The sequence below is a fragment of the Macaca fascicularis genome, chromosome 7, assembly GCF_037993035.2.
Source record: "Macaca fascicularis isolate 582-1 chromosome 7, T2T-MFA8v1.1".
NCBI classification, from domain to species: Eukaryota; Metazoa; Chordata; class Mammalia; order Primates; family Cercopithecidae; genus Macaca; species Macaca fascicularis.
In genome coordinates, this window is record NC_088381.1 from 84,497,320 (window position 1) to 84,511,952 (window position 14,633).

General features: G+C 36.3%; 1 protein-coding gene across 26 annotated transcripts in view; it reads left to right on the forward strand.

The window, feature by feature from the left end:
- Positions 1–14,633, forward strand: part of MEF2A (myocyte enhancer factor 2A) — a 161,225-nt gene that overhangs the window by 34,671 nt on the left and 111,921 nt on the right. For 7 of the 26 annotated variants that reach the window (XM_065548512.1, XM_065548514.1, XM_065548510.1 and 4 more), the window contains exon 3: positions 1,955–2,123. The exons of the other annotated variants lie outside the window; for them this stretch is intronic. The gene's annotated coding sequence lies outside the window, so the exon portion shown is untranslated. The remainder of the gene's footprint in view (positions 1–1,954; positions 2,124–14,633) is intronic. 26 annotated transcript variants of the gene reach the window in all.

A 14,633-nucleotide genomic window follows, 5' to 3' on the forward strand; every position in this document is an offset into this window, starting at 1 on the left:
TAAGAGACTTGAGTGTCTAGGATTTTGGTATCCATGGGGGATCCTGGAACCAATTTCCCACTCCACAGATGCTAAGCAAGGATTTTACTTACGTTTCTCATCTGTTTACTTTGTTCATTAACTGCTGGAAACTGAGTGATATGAGCTAAAGCACTCATGCCCATGGCTGAGTACTCTGTACTTTCTCTGAACCTCAGTGATGACTGTGGGTATAACTTCATATGTTATATTTTGAGTCGTGTTTAAATTTTAGGGAATCCTCTATGCTGCTTCCTCTACTAGTCTCTAAGGATGTAGACAGTGTCTTACTCTTCATGACGGGCCTTCTGTAGTTCTATGGGTTGTGCCTGAGTTAATAACTACTTGCTTAGGAGTTAACTTTTGTACTTAGATTGGAAATGCCCTTTCTTTTTGAATAGATTAATATGTTAACTGGCGAAGCTCAGATTCGAGATTTTCCTTACAATTCTGCTGCAGTAGAAATTGGAGGTTTGTCATAGGGATTAGACAGAATTTCTCCTGGCTTTCCTTCATGTCTTAGAACTCCTTTGGGCTACTACATTTAGGTCAGTGATCCATTTTGAATTGATTTTTGTATATGGTGTGAGGTAAGGGTTGAAGTTTATTTCTTTGAATATAGATATCACATTGTTCCAGCAGTTTTTTTGAAAAGATTATATTTTCGCCTGTTGAATTATCATGGCACATTGTTGAAAATTAATTGGCCATTATGTGTGGGTCTTTTTCAGAACTCTGTTCTATTGATCTATATATCTATCCTTATGACAATGCTTCATTGTCTTGATTACTGAAGCTTTATAGTAAATCTTAAAATCTGGTAATGTAAATCCTCTAAGTTCTTCTATTTCAAAGTTGTTTCTTCTGTTCTGGATCCTTTTTATTTCTTTCTATGTAGTTTAGAATCAGCTTTTTAATTTCTCCAAAAAAAGCCTAACAGGATCTTGATTATGAATGTTTTTACCCTAGAGATCAATTTGGGAGAATTGACTTCTTGAGGATATTGAATCTTATTAATGCATGAGCTTGGTACCTCTATTCATTTAAATCGTCTTTATTTTTTCTCAGCAGTGTCTTGTAGTTTTCAGTGTAATGGTGTGACACATATTTTGTTAAATTCATCTCTAATTATTTTAATTTTATGTTATTATAAATGGGAATTTAAAAGAATATCATTTTCCAATTGATTGATGCTAGGATACAAAGGTAAAATTGATTTTTATATAAAACTTTATAATTTGTAATATTGCTAAATTAATTATTAGTGCTAGTGGCTTTTTTGTAGATTTCTTCAAATAGTCTATGTAGACCATTATCTTCTCTGTGAATAAAGACTATCTTATTTCCTCCTTTTAAATTTATGCACCTTTTATTACTTTTGCTTGCTTTATTACACTGGTTGGTAGTCCCAGTGCAATGTTGAATAGAAGTGGTGAGAACTAACATCCTTGCCTTACTTCTGATCTTAGGTAGAAAGCTAAGTTTTTCACTAGCTCTTGGTAAGAGGTTGTTGTTGTTGTTGTTGTTGTTGTTGTTGTTGTTTCCCCCCTCTCCTTTTCATGAATAGGTGTTGAATTTTGGTGAAATGTTTTTTCTGCATCTATTGACATGGTCACCTACCTCTCCTCCTGTTTGTCTGTGCACGTGGTCAGTTATATTGATTGATTTTAAATATTTAACCAACCATTCATGTATTCTTAGGATAATTATCACTTGGTCATGATGTGTTACACTTCTTGTATATTGCTGGATTCACTTGCTAAAATTGCATTGACTCTTTTAAAAAGTCTACATTCCTAGAAGGCATTGGATTGTAGTTTTTGCCTGCTTGTGTGTGTGTGTGTGTGTGTGTCAGGGTAATGCTGGTCTCATAGAATGAGTTAAAATTTCTTGTTCTTGAAGAATTTGCATAGAATTGATGTTATTTCTTCTTTAGGTGTTTGGTAGAATTCACCAATGAAGACCTCTGGACCTGGAGGTTCTTTGTGGGAAGGTTTTAAACTGTTACCGGCGGTGAATCTGCATGGGTCTGCAGCAACCTCAGTTCTTGCCTTCTCAGAAGAAAGAATTCGACTGAGGGGTATAAGGCAGAAGGAGAGACCGAGGCAAGTTTTAGAGCAGGAGTGAAAGTTTATTAAAAAGCTTTAGAACAGAAATGAAAGGAAGTAAAGAACACCTGGAAGAGGGCCAAGTGGGCAACTTGAGAGATCAGTGCTTGGTTTGACTTTTGACTCAGGGTTTTATATGTTGGCATACTTCTGGAGTCTTGTGTCCCTTCTGCCCTGATTTTTCCCTTGGGGTGGGCTGTCTGTATTCACAGTGGCCTAGCGCTTGGGAGGGGAGCCTGTGCAGTGTGTTTACTGAAGTCGTATGCATGTTTCCTTGAAGTATTCTTCCCTTACCAGTCCAGTGTCCTAGGAGGTCATACACCAGTTAAATGCCACCATTTTGCCTCTTAATGTGCATGCTGGAGCCGACTCGTCCAACTCCTGAGATGTTATAGGGAAGCTGCTGATCACCGGCTTCAGGTGTTTTTTATCTGTTGGGAGACTGCCTTTCACTGGCGTGGGCCGCGACCAATTATCATTTTAGAGAGACAGTTTAACAACTGCCTGACCATCAGCTGGTGATGGTGGGGGGGGGAGGGGTGTGTGTGTGTGTGTGTGGTGTGTGTGTGTGTGTGTGTGTGTGTGTGTAGCTTCTCCTGCCCTGCTCATGTCTGACTAGCTACCTAGTGTAACAAAACTATGAATTCAGTTTCTTTAACTCATGGATTTATGTTAATTCTTGTTAAATAAGCTTTAGTTGTTTCTTTTTCAAAGAATTTGTCTATTTTATGTAAGTTGTCTAATTTATTGGCACGAAGTTGTGTTTTAGGATCCTTGTTCTTTTACATTTGAAGAATCTGTAGTGCTATCCCCTTTTTTGTTCCTGATATTTGGAAACTTCCTTCTTTTTCTAAAAGAGTATTTAATCTTTTAATTTTCCTTTGTTTTGCATCCTACAAAGTTAGTAATGTTGTGTGTTCATTTACATGGAGTTCAGAGTATTTTAAAATTTCCACTGTGATTTTTTTTCCTTGACCCATGTGATTTTCAAATATTTTGTTAATTTTCCAGATTTCTTTCTCTTACAGGTCTCTAATTTAATTCTACTGTAGTCCAAGAACATCCTTTGTGTGATGTAAGTTCTTGTCAACTTGTTGAGATTTATCATAAGGCACAGTTGTGGTGGTCTGTGTTAGTAAATTTTTTTTTTTTTTTTAAGACAGTCTCACTCTGTTACCGAGACTGGAGTGCAGTGATGTGATCTTGGCTCACTACAACCTCCACCTCCTGGGTACAACCAGTCCTCCAACCTCAGCCTCTTGATTAGCTGGGACTGCAGGCATGCGGCCATCACACCTGGCTAATTTGTGTGTGTGTGTGTGTGTGTGTTTTTGGTAGAGACGAGGTTTTGCCATGTTGACCAGGCTGGTCTTGAACTGCTGACCTCAAGTGATCTGTCTGCTTTGGCCTCCCAAAGTGCTGGGATTACAGGTGTGAGCCACCATGCCCAGCCAGTGTTAGTAAAGAAGAATGTGCTTAGTGGAGTTTTCTAAAGATGTTAATTAACTAGGTCAAATTGGTTGATAGTGTTCTTTAAGACTTCTGTGTCCCTTTTGATTTTCTATTTGTTTCAATAATTTCTGAGAGAGGAGTGTTCAAATATTCAACTTTAATTGTGGATTTATTTTTCCTTTTACTGGTTCATGTGTTTGGAGGCTCTATTATTATTAGGTGCATGCGTAATAAGGGTTTTTACGTTTTCTTGATGAATTAGGTCTTTGTCATTGTTAAATTTTGTGAAATAGTTTGTGAAATAGTTTGCATAGTTTCTGACAAAAAGTCTGCTGTTCTTACCTTTTGTTCCCTGTATGTAAGTTTTCTATTTTCTTTGGCTACTCTTAAGACTTTATTACTGGGCTTTAGTCATTTGATTATGATGGGCCTTGTATGGTTTTCTTTGCAATAATGCTGCCTAGATTTTTTAGTTTATTGTTTAAAACCAAATTTGGAAATGTTGGCCACTATTTCTTCAAATGTTTTTGTTTTTGTTTCCCGTGTAATTTTAGTTATATATTTGAAATATTGTCTCTCTTGGCACTGATACTGCTTTTGTTTTTCATTTTTTTCTTTCTGTGCTTTATTGGTTGGTTAATAGTACCATGCCTTCAAGTGCACTGATCTTTTCTTCCACAATGAATAATCCCATCCAGGGTGTTTTTAATTTCTGAAAATCATTTTTCATCTCTGGAAGTTTTATTTCTTCATTATTCTTCTCATGTTCTTATTTTTCTTTCCCTTCTGTAGCATAGTAGGTTTATTTATAATCATTTTTTAATGCCCTTGTCAATTCCATTAACTTTATCATTTTTGGATCTCTTCATATTGATTGACTTTTATTACATGGGCCACATTTTTTTGCCTCTTCTCATTCCCTGTAATGTTTGGATGCTGGACATTGTGATTTGACATTGTTGGGTGAAGGGTTTTTGTTGTTGTTGTTGTTTTTTGTATCTTCTATATAGTGTTGGACTTTTTGTACATATATAAATTGGTATCAGTTGAATCTTTTTGTTTAAGCTTGTCAGTGTTGGTCCAGAGAAGCCTTTATTGTGGGGTTAATTTATTGCCTGTTAAGGTTATATGCTTTTGAGGGCTATACTCCATGCTCTTCTGAGGATTATTCTCAATTCAAAGTAATCCCAATCAGTATTCCAAAAATTTTGTTATTTGTCTGTTTTTGTGTTCTGCTATTTTGTTTTTGTTTGTTTGTTTGTTTTTGAGACAGAATCTTGTTCTGTCACCTATCCTGGAGTACAGTGGTGCAATCTCTGCTCACTGCAACCTCCACCTCCCAGGTTCAAGCTGTTCTCGTGCCTCATCCTCCAAGTAGCTGGGTCTACAGTCACGCATCACCACACCCAGCTTTTTTTTTTTTTTTTTTGGTTTATTTAGTAGAGACGAGGTTTTGCCATGTTGGCCAGGCTGGTCTCGAACTCCTGGCGTCAAGTGATCTGGCTGCCTTGGTCTCCCAAAGTGCTGGGATTATAGGTGTGAGCCGCTGTGTCCTGCCTCTGTTCCACTTTTAAAGATGTGTTCACGTTGAGCCAACCCAGATAATCCAAATTAATTTACCTATTTTAAGGACAAATGATTACCAACTTTAATTCCATCTGCAACCTTAATTCTCGTTTTCCATGTAATGTAACATATTCACAGGTTCTGGCAATTTAGGATGTGATTATCTTTCCTGTGTATTCTGCCTATCACAACTTCCAAAGTTGAACTGTATTGTGCAAGGTGAACGTCCAAGCTACCAACAGTGTTGAAAGCTTAGATTTGTTCAGTACATTTACAGACATTACATTCTTCTTTATGCCTGAAAGGTAAACCTTGTACATAAAGCATGAACAAGTAAATTGGTATGCTTTTTTTGTAGGATTCTTGGCTCAGGGCCTAAGGAGCTTTACAGTACTTTTTAGATTCTCACAGGTTTAAAAAGAAAAAAAAAAGGGCTGGGTGCAGTGGCTCATGTCTGTAATGCCAACACCTTGGGAGGCCAAAGATGGGTGGATCGCCTGAGGCTAGGAGTTTGAGACCAGCTTGGGCAACACGGCAAAACCTTGTCTCTACAAAAAATACAAAATTAGCCAGGCACTGTGGCACACAGCCTGTAGTCGCAGCCACCCAGCAGGCTGAGTTGGGAGGATCACTTGAGCCTGGGAGGCAGAGGTTGTAGTGAGCCGAGATCACGGCCTGTGTTGGGTTTTAAAGGAAATTTTGTGACTCAAGAATAGCCTAAAGTAGTCTTGAAAGAAGATCATAGTGGAAGAACTTTCTCTGTTAAAAACTTATATAAATCTACAGTCATTAATTTCATGAAATAAAGCCACAAGTATAAAAACAAAATAAATTAAATGCCTGGAAAAGAGTTCACATGTACACGGACACTTGCTTTACGACAAAACGCACACTTTAGAGTAGTAGGGAAAGAATTATTCAATAAGTCATCCTGGAACAAGCGATAATCTATATGGAAAGAGATGACTTATGTTCCATACCATATGCAAAAATCAGTTTAAGGATGATTTGTATATTTCAACATGAAAGACAAAACTGAAACTTGTGGACGCTAATATAGATGAACAGGTTCATGCTCTTTGGCTAGGAAAATATTTCTTAAAAAAAATAAAAACGGCAAATATTAAAAAATTGATAATTTTGACTACCTTAAAATTAAGAAATTTTGTTCCTGCAAAGTCACCATTAAGAAAAGGGAAGCAAGCCAGAGCTGAGAAGATATTTGCAGTACCTTTAACAGACAAAAGACATGTATCAGAATAGTCAAAGCACTTCTACAAATCATTGTGACAGAGACAATGCAATAGAAAAATGGGCAAGAGACATGAAAAATACTTCACAAAAGAAATTCAGATATTTAAGTAATGTGGGGAAAAAAGTACTTAACCTTATTAATAACCTGGGAAATGCGAATTACAACTACAAAGAGGCTCCATCATATGCCCACTAGAATGGCTGAAATTTTAAAAAGGAATTTATAGTACAAGTTTTTGAGAGGGTGTTAGGTTATGGGAACTCAGCCACTTTAAGAAACATCTTGACATTTACATACCCTGTGACCCGTTAATTTCTTTTCATGGGTATACACTTGAGTAATACATGTACATGTATGTGGAGAGATGTATTAAAGAACATTGGTAGCTGTTTGTAATAGCCTCACACTCAATATGATGTTCATCATAGTTGGCTACATAAATAAAATCATGATACATTCATACAATGGAGTACTTTACAGCTGAAAAATGGAAGAACTACAGCTACAGATAAATATCACAAAATGTTTCTCAAATGAAGCCAGAAATCACACATTATATGTGATTCCACTGATACAAAATAAAAACAAAATATGCAAAAATAAAACAGGTAAAATAAGCCGTGATGTTTAGGGATCTGTGCTTATGCCATGAAACAGAAAATGAGTAACAACAAAAAAAAACAGAAGAGAGTTGCTACCACAATAATCAGGAAAATAGTTGACTCCTAGGTGTGGTGGAGGAGGGATTTAATGATTGTTGAATAGTGGGTGATTTCAGGAGTGCTTATCATATTCTCTTAGATCTGAATTGTAACTTGAGTTTGTAATCAGTCCTTGAATTGTGAATTTTTGTTTTATGTATTTTTACATCTCTGATGTATACTCAAAATCATATTTTACTGAATAAATACAGATAAGGTTAGACTTAGAGCAGCATTTATACACAGGTTTGATTCAGATGATATGAGGTTAAAACGTTTTAATGTATTTGATATTTGAATCATAATGTAGAGAACCGAGATTATTTCTAGTAATGATAATTCATCTTTTTGTATGATTTAATTATTTGTAAAACTTTTTTTTTCCAGTAGTTATGACATCCTGAGAAGTATTTGAGATAGGCATAAGTATCTGCATTTTACAAATGAGGGGGCATTAATTTTGAGAGTGAGTTGTTGGTGGTAGAGGATTAGAATCTCATTTTCATTTCTATGCCTTGCCTTGCTGTATCCTTTATTTCTCTTTTGTGTCCCATGTGAAGACAGGACATTGTTCTTTATGTAGGTATAATTAATCTGAGAATGAAAGACCATGGATGGAGGGGCTCTCCTCTTAACAGGGACAGTTTACAAAGTCTCCTTTCTAATGATTTTCGTAATATTATGCTTATCTCTAAGGAGTTCAGGGTGCCCTGTGATTATATCTTCAATTCTTATAATCTCCCGTAGGAGTTTTGAGCGATAGTCTTGCTGTGCTTTGTAGAAATGAATTGAGGTAGTAAAAGACATGAATCACTGAAAATCAAATTATAATTCATTGATATTTGATATTTTATAGACTGGTCATCCAGATAAAAATTTTGAAGTTAGTAGTTTGGATGATTTACCATGATCAACTAACGGTTTACATAGTTTTAAAATAATCGTATGTCCTGTTTAAGGAGGCCCAACTTAAAAAAACTCTGAACAACTTTTGTAGTTAAGTGAAGGGAGTGATTATTGACATTACAAAAAAAAATTGCTTCCAGTTTTAATCAAATTTAGTTAATTTCACTGTGAATGTAAGGTACTTGCACTGTATTTGCTATTCATTGTGTAAAACATGTTGTATATTTCACTAATAGGAATAGAGTCTAATAGGAATAGGCTGTGAACAATTTACCCCTAAGCTGCTTTTGTTTTTCCCCATTCAGCTCTGAATGTCTCTAATCTAAAAACACTGTGTGGAAGTGTACAAAAATATGTAACTTGTTATTAATCAGAGAAAGCCAAATTAAAATAGAAAGATGCCATCTTTTAAACCATGTTTTGGGTTTTTAGGTGATTTCTCCCCTCCTCCTATCCTGTTTTTATTTTGGTATATTGACTATTTTACCTAAAACATAATAGATAAACACATGATAAAAAGTGATGTTTTGGGCGAGCGTGGTGGCTCACGCCTGTAATGTCAGCACTTGGGGAGGCCGAGGTGGGCGGATCACCTGAGGTCAGGAGTTTGAGACCCAGCCTGGCCAACATGGTGAAACCCGTCTCTACTAAAAACACAAAAAGTTAGCTGGGTGTGGTGGCAGGTGCCTGTAATCCCCACTACTTGGGAGGCTGAGGCAGGAGAATCACTTGAACCTGGGATGTGAAAGTTGCAGTGAGTTGAGATTATACCATTGGAATCCAGCCTGGGCAATAAGAGTGAAACTCCATCTCAAAAAAAAGAAAAAGTGCTATTTTGTTGTTTTGATTTTAGGCAAAGGTACCAATATTCAGTATTTCAGTTGTCTTAACTTTTTGAACAAGTAGATAGTTTACAGGTATCATAGCTAGACCACAGCTAGTCTTTGCAAAGTTGGAAAAGGCCCCTCTGATTTTAAGTAAATAGTGGCTTCTGCTAGGGTTAGGGTGTTAGAAAGTGGAAGACAAGTTGGCTTTCAGACCCCACCTGCTCACTCTTGGCCCCAGGCCCATGTGCGTGGCACAACATTGTTCATGATGGCTTTGGGTCATAGTGATTTCTTGCTCTCTTCTTGTTAGTATGAGATTATTTTTCTCAATGCTGTCCAAATTTTTGTACTTTTATTGATTTTATTTCTTGAATCAGATGTTAGTATTTTTGAATTTTACCTAAAAATGTATAATAACCTAATTGAATTCAGCAGTTCATAAAATTAGTGTATTTGTAGGGTATGTTCTGGCTTTATGAAAGTTACATAAAGCCAAACTGCACTTTCAAGTAATGACCATTAAGTCTATGAGCTTTATATTCAAAGTACAGTTTATGTTTTTATCGAATCATTTCTTTATAGCTGTGATTGTGTTCATATAACATAATGTTGTATTTTAAAAACATATGATAATATAGCATGTACAGTTCAGGCTCAAATGGAATACCTTAGTCATTTTCCATAAAATAATAGCTTATGATAGTCTCAGGCTAATTTAGAATTTGAAATTTTGCCTGGATTTAATTGTAAACATTAATTAAAACGTATTAGTTTAGTGGGAACAAAGAAAAGTTTTCTTATATTAAAAGTAATTAGAAGATAATTCCATAAGGGTAAAGAGTCTGCCATTGTGTTACAAATTATAGGATAATTCACCTCAAGCTTGACAAAGAGAGTATACAGTATGAGTGGGTTTTTTATTTATGTATTTTATAAGAAAATATATGGCATCATTTTTGTGTGTGGAATGTAGTTGCATTGTCTCATATTAAAATTGGTGTTAAAGTTATCTGGCATTTCTTGATTCTGGTTTTTCATAATCTTTTAGCAAAGTAGACAGCCACTTGGGTTTCTTACTTATTTAGATCAATTTTTTTCCTTCTAGTAGATACTGTTTAGAGGACCCAGGGTATCGTATTTAAATACAGTAAAGATTTTTAATTAACCTTCTTTTATATTACTGAAAGTGTTTGAAATCAATAATCGTATAGAACACTGGCAGTGAACAATCCAAAAATGAAATTACAAAAATTATAGTATTATCAAAATAATACAGTTCTTAGGAATAAATTTCACAAAAGACACAGAGCACCTGTACACTGAAAACTAGAAAGCATCATTGACAGAAATTAAAGAAGACCTAAATAAATGCAAAGATGTACCATCTTTATTGATTGGCAGGTTTAATCTTGTTAAGATTGCAGTCATCCCAAATCAGCATATTTAACACAATTCCTATCAAAGTCCAGCTGGTCTTCTCCCGCCGCCAGAAATTGACAAACTGATCCTCAAATTCATACAGAAATTGAAGATACCTAGAATAGCCAAAACAATCTTTAAAAAGAATAAAGTTGGAGGCCTCCCACTTTTGAATTTGAGAATTTACTACAAAGCTACTGTAACCTAGACAGTATGTTACTGGCATAAGGATAAACAAATCAATGGAACAGAGTTAACAGTCTAGAAATAAACCCTTGCATTTATGGCCAATTGATTTTTTTTTTTTTAATTAAAACAAATTTTCTTTTTTTACAATGATGCCAAGACAGTTCAGTGGAGGGAAATAGCCTTTTTAACAAATGGTGTTCATACCCCTAACACCATATACAAGAATTGGCTCAAAGTGGATCAAATACTTAATGTAAGAGCTAAAACTATGTAGGCTAAGTCTTCATGATCCTGTATTTGGCGATGATTTCTTAGATAAAACCAAAGAGGAAATAGGTAAATTGGACTTCAGCGAAATTAAAAACATTTTGCTTCTAGGGACACTATCAAGAAAAATGAGGCCAGGTGTGTTGGCTCATGCCTATAATCCCAGCACTTTGGGAGGCCGAGGTGGGTGGATCATTTGAGGTCAGGAGTTCGAGACCAACCTGGTCAACATGGTGAAACCCCATCCCTACTAAAAATATAGAAATTAGCCAGGCGTGGTGGCAGGCACTTGTAATCCCAGCTACTCAGGAGGCTGAGGCAGGAGCATCATTTGAACCTGGGAGGTGGAGGTTGCAGTGAGCTGAGAATGTGCCACTGCACTCCAGCCTGGGTGACAGAACGAGACTCTGCCTCAAAAACAAAACAAAATAAAACAAAAAAAACTTGATGAGTGGGAGAAGGTTTTTACAGATCACATGTTTGTAAGTGTTAGTATCCAGAATATAAGAACTCTTACATCTCAGCAATGAAAAGACAGTAACCCAACTTCAAAAAGGATTTTCTCTGAAGAAGATAAGTAAATGACCAATAGGCACATGAAAAGATGCTTAATGTTATTAATTGTTATGGAAGTGCAGAGTTAAAACCACAACAGGATACCACTTCACATCCACCATGATGGCATAATAAAAAAGGACAGAAAATAACAAGTATTGGAGAGAATGTGGAGAAATTGGTATCCTCATGCTTTGCTGGTGGGAATGCGAAATACTTCAGACTCCTTAGAGGGTAGTCTGGCAGTTCCTCCAAAAGTTAAATATTGTTAACATATGACCCAGCAGTTCTGCTCCTGGCAATATATCTGGGAGAATTTAAAGTATATGTCCGCACAAAAACTTGTGCACCATTATTCATAGCAGCATTATTCATAATAGTCAAAGTGGAATCAACTCAAATGCCCATCACCTGTTGAATGGGTAAATGAAATACGGTGTATCCATACAGTACAATATTATTCAGCCAAAAAAGGATGAAGTACTGATTAATGTTATAACCCAGATGAACCTTGAAAACATCATGTTAAGTGAGAGAAGCCAGACACAAAAAGCTACAGATTGTATAATTTTATATTTCTAGAATAGGCAAATTACATAGAGACAGAAAGTAGATTAGTATTTGCTGGGGACTAGGGAGAGGAAGGAATGGGGAATACCTGCTAATGAATATCAAATTTCTTTTTGGGATGATAAAAATGTTCTATAATTAGATAGTGGTAATAGTTGCACTGCTTTGTGAATACGGTTAAAAAAAAAACACTGGGCTGGGCGCTGTGGCTCACGCCTGTAATTCCAGCACTTTGGGAGGCTGAGGTGGGTGGATCACGAGGTCAGGAGATCAGACCATCCTGGCTAACAGGGTGAAACCCTGTCTCTACTAAAGAATACAAAAAAAATTAGCCGGGCGTGGTGGTGCGCGCCTGTAGTCCCAGCTACTCAGGAGGCTGAGGCAGGAGAATGGCGTGACTCTGGGAGGCGGAGCTTGCAGTGAGCCGAGATCATGCTGCTGCACTCCAGCCTAGGTGACAGAGCGAGAGTCTTCTCCAAAAACAAACAAAAAACACTGAATTATACACTTTAAAAAGGTAAGTTTCACGGTATATGAATACCATTCAAATACTATATTTAAATTCAACTTAAAAATCATATAGAATTGAAGACACCACCCTGAATAACACAGTGAGACCCCGTTTCTTCAAAAAATTTTTTTAAAAATTAGAGTCAGGGGCAGAGGAGAGGAGCTGAGATGAGAGGGTTCCTTGAACCTGGGAGGTTGAGCTACGATTGCGTTCCAATCTGGGTAACTGAGTGGAAATTCTGTCTCTAAAAAATAAGAAAAGGAAAACAGTGGTATGCTTCTAATAAACTACTGCTATCTAACCTGGATACTTTAGACAGTAAAGGGTCTTACTTACACCTGCATAATAGACATAAACTGGGATTTACCTGTCTCAGGTAAACCAGAATGTATGTTCTCCCTACTTTGGTGTGTTGAAACTATTTTTCCTTCAGAAATGTGAAGAATATAAAATTCTTCTTGTATTCTTCTTTAGCAAGTGAGAAAAAAAAAAGGAAAAGACCAAGAAAACCATGTAATTCAAGGAAACGGGAGAGATACTTTTCTATGGAAATGAAGGACATAAATGTGTGTATAAATTGCAGTGGGTAGATATAATACAGTCAGGAATTGATTCATTTGTATGATTTTGCTACTTCACTCTTGCACATAGCCAATCAGTGTTTGAATAAGGAGTTTAATATTGTAATAGAATAAAACAGAGGCTGTGAACTAAAGATGTACATCATCATAATCTGTGGAGCTTTTAAAAAGTACTCTTGCTTGGATATTAGTCTCAATTATGATTTGATAGTTTTATTGTGGGTCTAGGGCAAGTTTGTGCATGCAGAGTATATGTTTTAGTTCCTCATTTGAATCCGGTATCCTTTTAAGTTGAGAACCACTGCATTAAATCAGTGAGTTTTATTGATCCATTTATTGAACTATCTAGTTATTGTTTTATGCAACAATAGTAAACGGCAGTAGGAACTGAGAGAACCTCAGTCTAAACTATACACACTTTAACAGTCCCCCCAGCCACCCCTCCTAGGGTCATCCCTGTGGGTAATCTAGCAATTGTGATTCCTCTAAGTCTTTAATAATTGAGATTGAGAGGAGCCATTTCTTTCAAGGTACCATTTTTTAAAGGTACCTTGAAGCAGGAGTAGTAGAGGGAAGTAAGAAGCTCAAGTTCCTTTGCAAATGCTTGAAACTACAGTGTATCAGTGGAAGGCAGGGAAAGGTTATCGGTGTTGATATGCAGAGCAGGAGGGATTGGGAAATGGAGACCTTTGAGGAGGTCAGAACTCTTAAGTTAGCTGATAACTGCTCAAGGCATTTGTATTTTGACAGCCTATTGTAGCATCAGATAAATTGCCTTTTAAAGGTAACTATTGCAATGTAATGGTCCTTCCACATGCTCTAGTTTCCCTTGTGCAGCCATACACAACTTAGTAGAAATTGTTTTAATATTCTGCTACTGAAAAGTACCATAAACTCATGAAATTGGAGTTAGATGGCTCCTTGAAGGTTTTATCACATCAGTGACATTTTTGACCACTATTTAAATAGTTCCCGGTGGTGATAATGTACTGTTATGGAAAAAGACATGATATTAGCACCAAAATTTCAACTCTGCCTCCTTGTGTGACTTAGGGTGAGTACTAATTGTTTTGACTCGTAGTTGCTTCATTCAGGAGGTGGAACAGATGCCATCTACCTCACAGGGTTATTCTTACTGTTACATGAAATAATATATCTTAAGGTCTAACACAGCTACTGATAAATGTAGAAGATATTTAATAAATATTAAGTTACCTTCCCTTCTGCAGTTCAGTGAAGAATAACTTCTTTTTTTTTTTTTTAGAGATGAGGTCTCACTATGTTGCCCAGGCTGGTCTTGAACTTCTGAGCTCAAGTGATCTCTCAGCTTACTCTCCCAAAGTGCTAGGATTACAAGCATGAGTCACCGCGCCAAGCCCAACAATAACTTAAAACTCCAAAAAATTGGTTCTTAGAGAATGTCCAACAGCCTGAGCTTGTAAATCTCATACTTTGACTTTTGCTTTCATTCGTTAAGCAACTATGGTAGCAGCTGAGGTTATAGGAGTAAATACAACAGACTTAATCTTCTCCCTTGGTTACAGTTTGGTTGGGGGAAAAGAAATTGAACATTTAATTGTATAAGAAAGTAATTACAGTTGAGGTAAATGCCATAAGAGAGAAGTACAGTTTGTTAGGAAAGTGTATTAAAAATCCTAACATAGTTTGGATGTTAGGGAACATTTCATTGAGGAAATAATGGTAATAC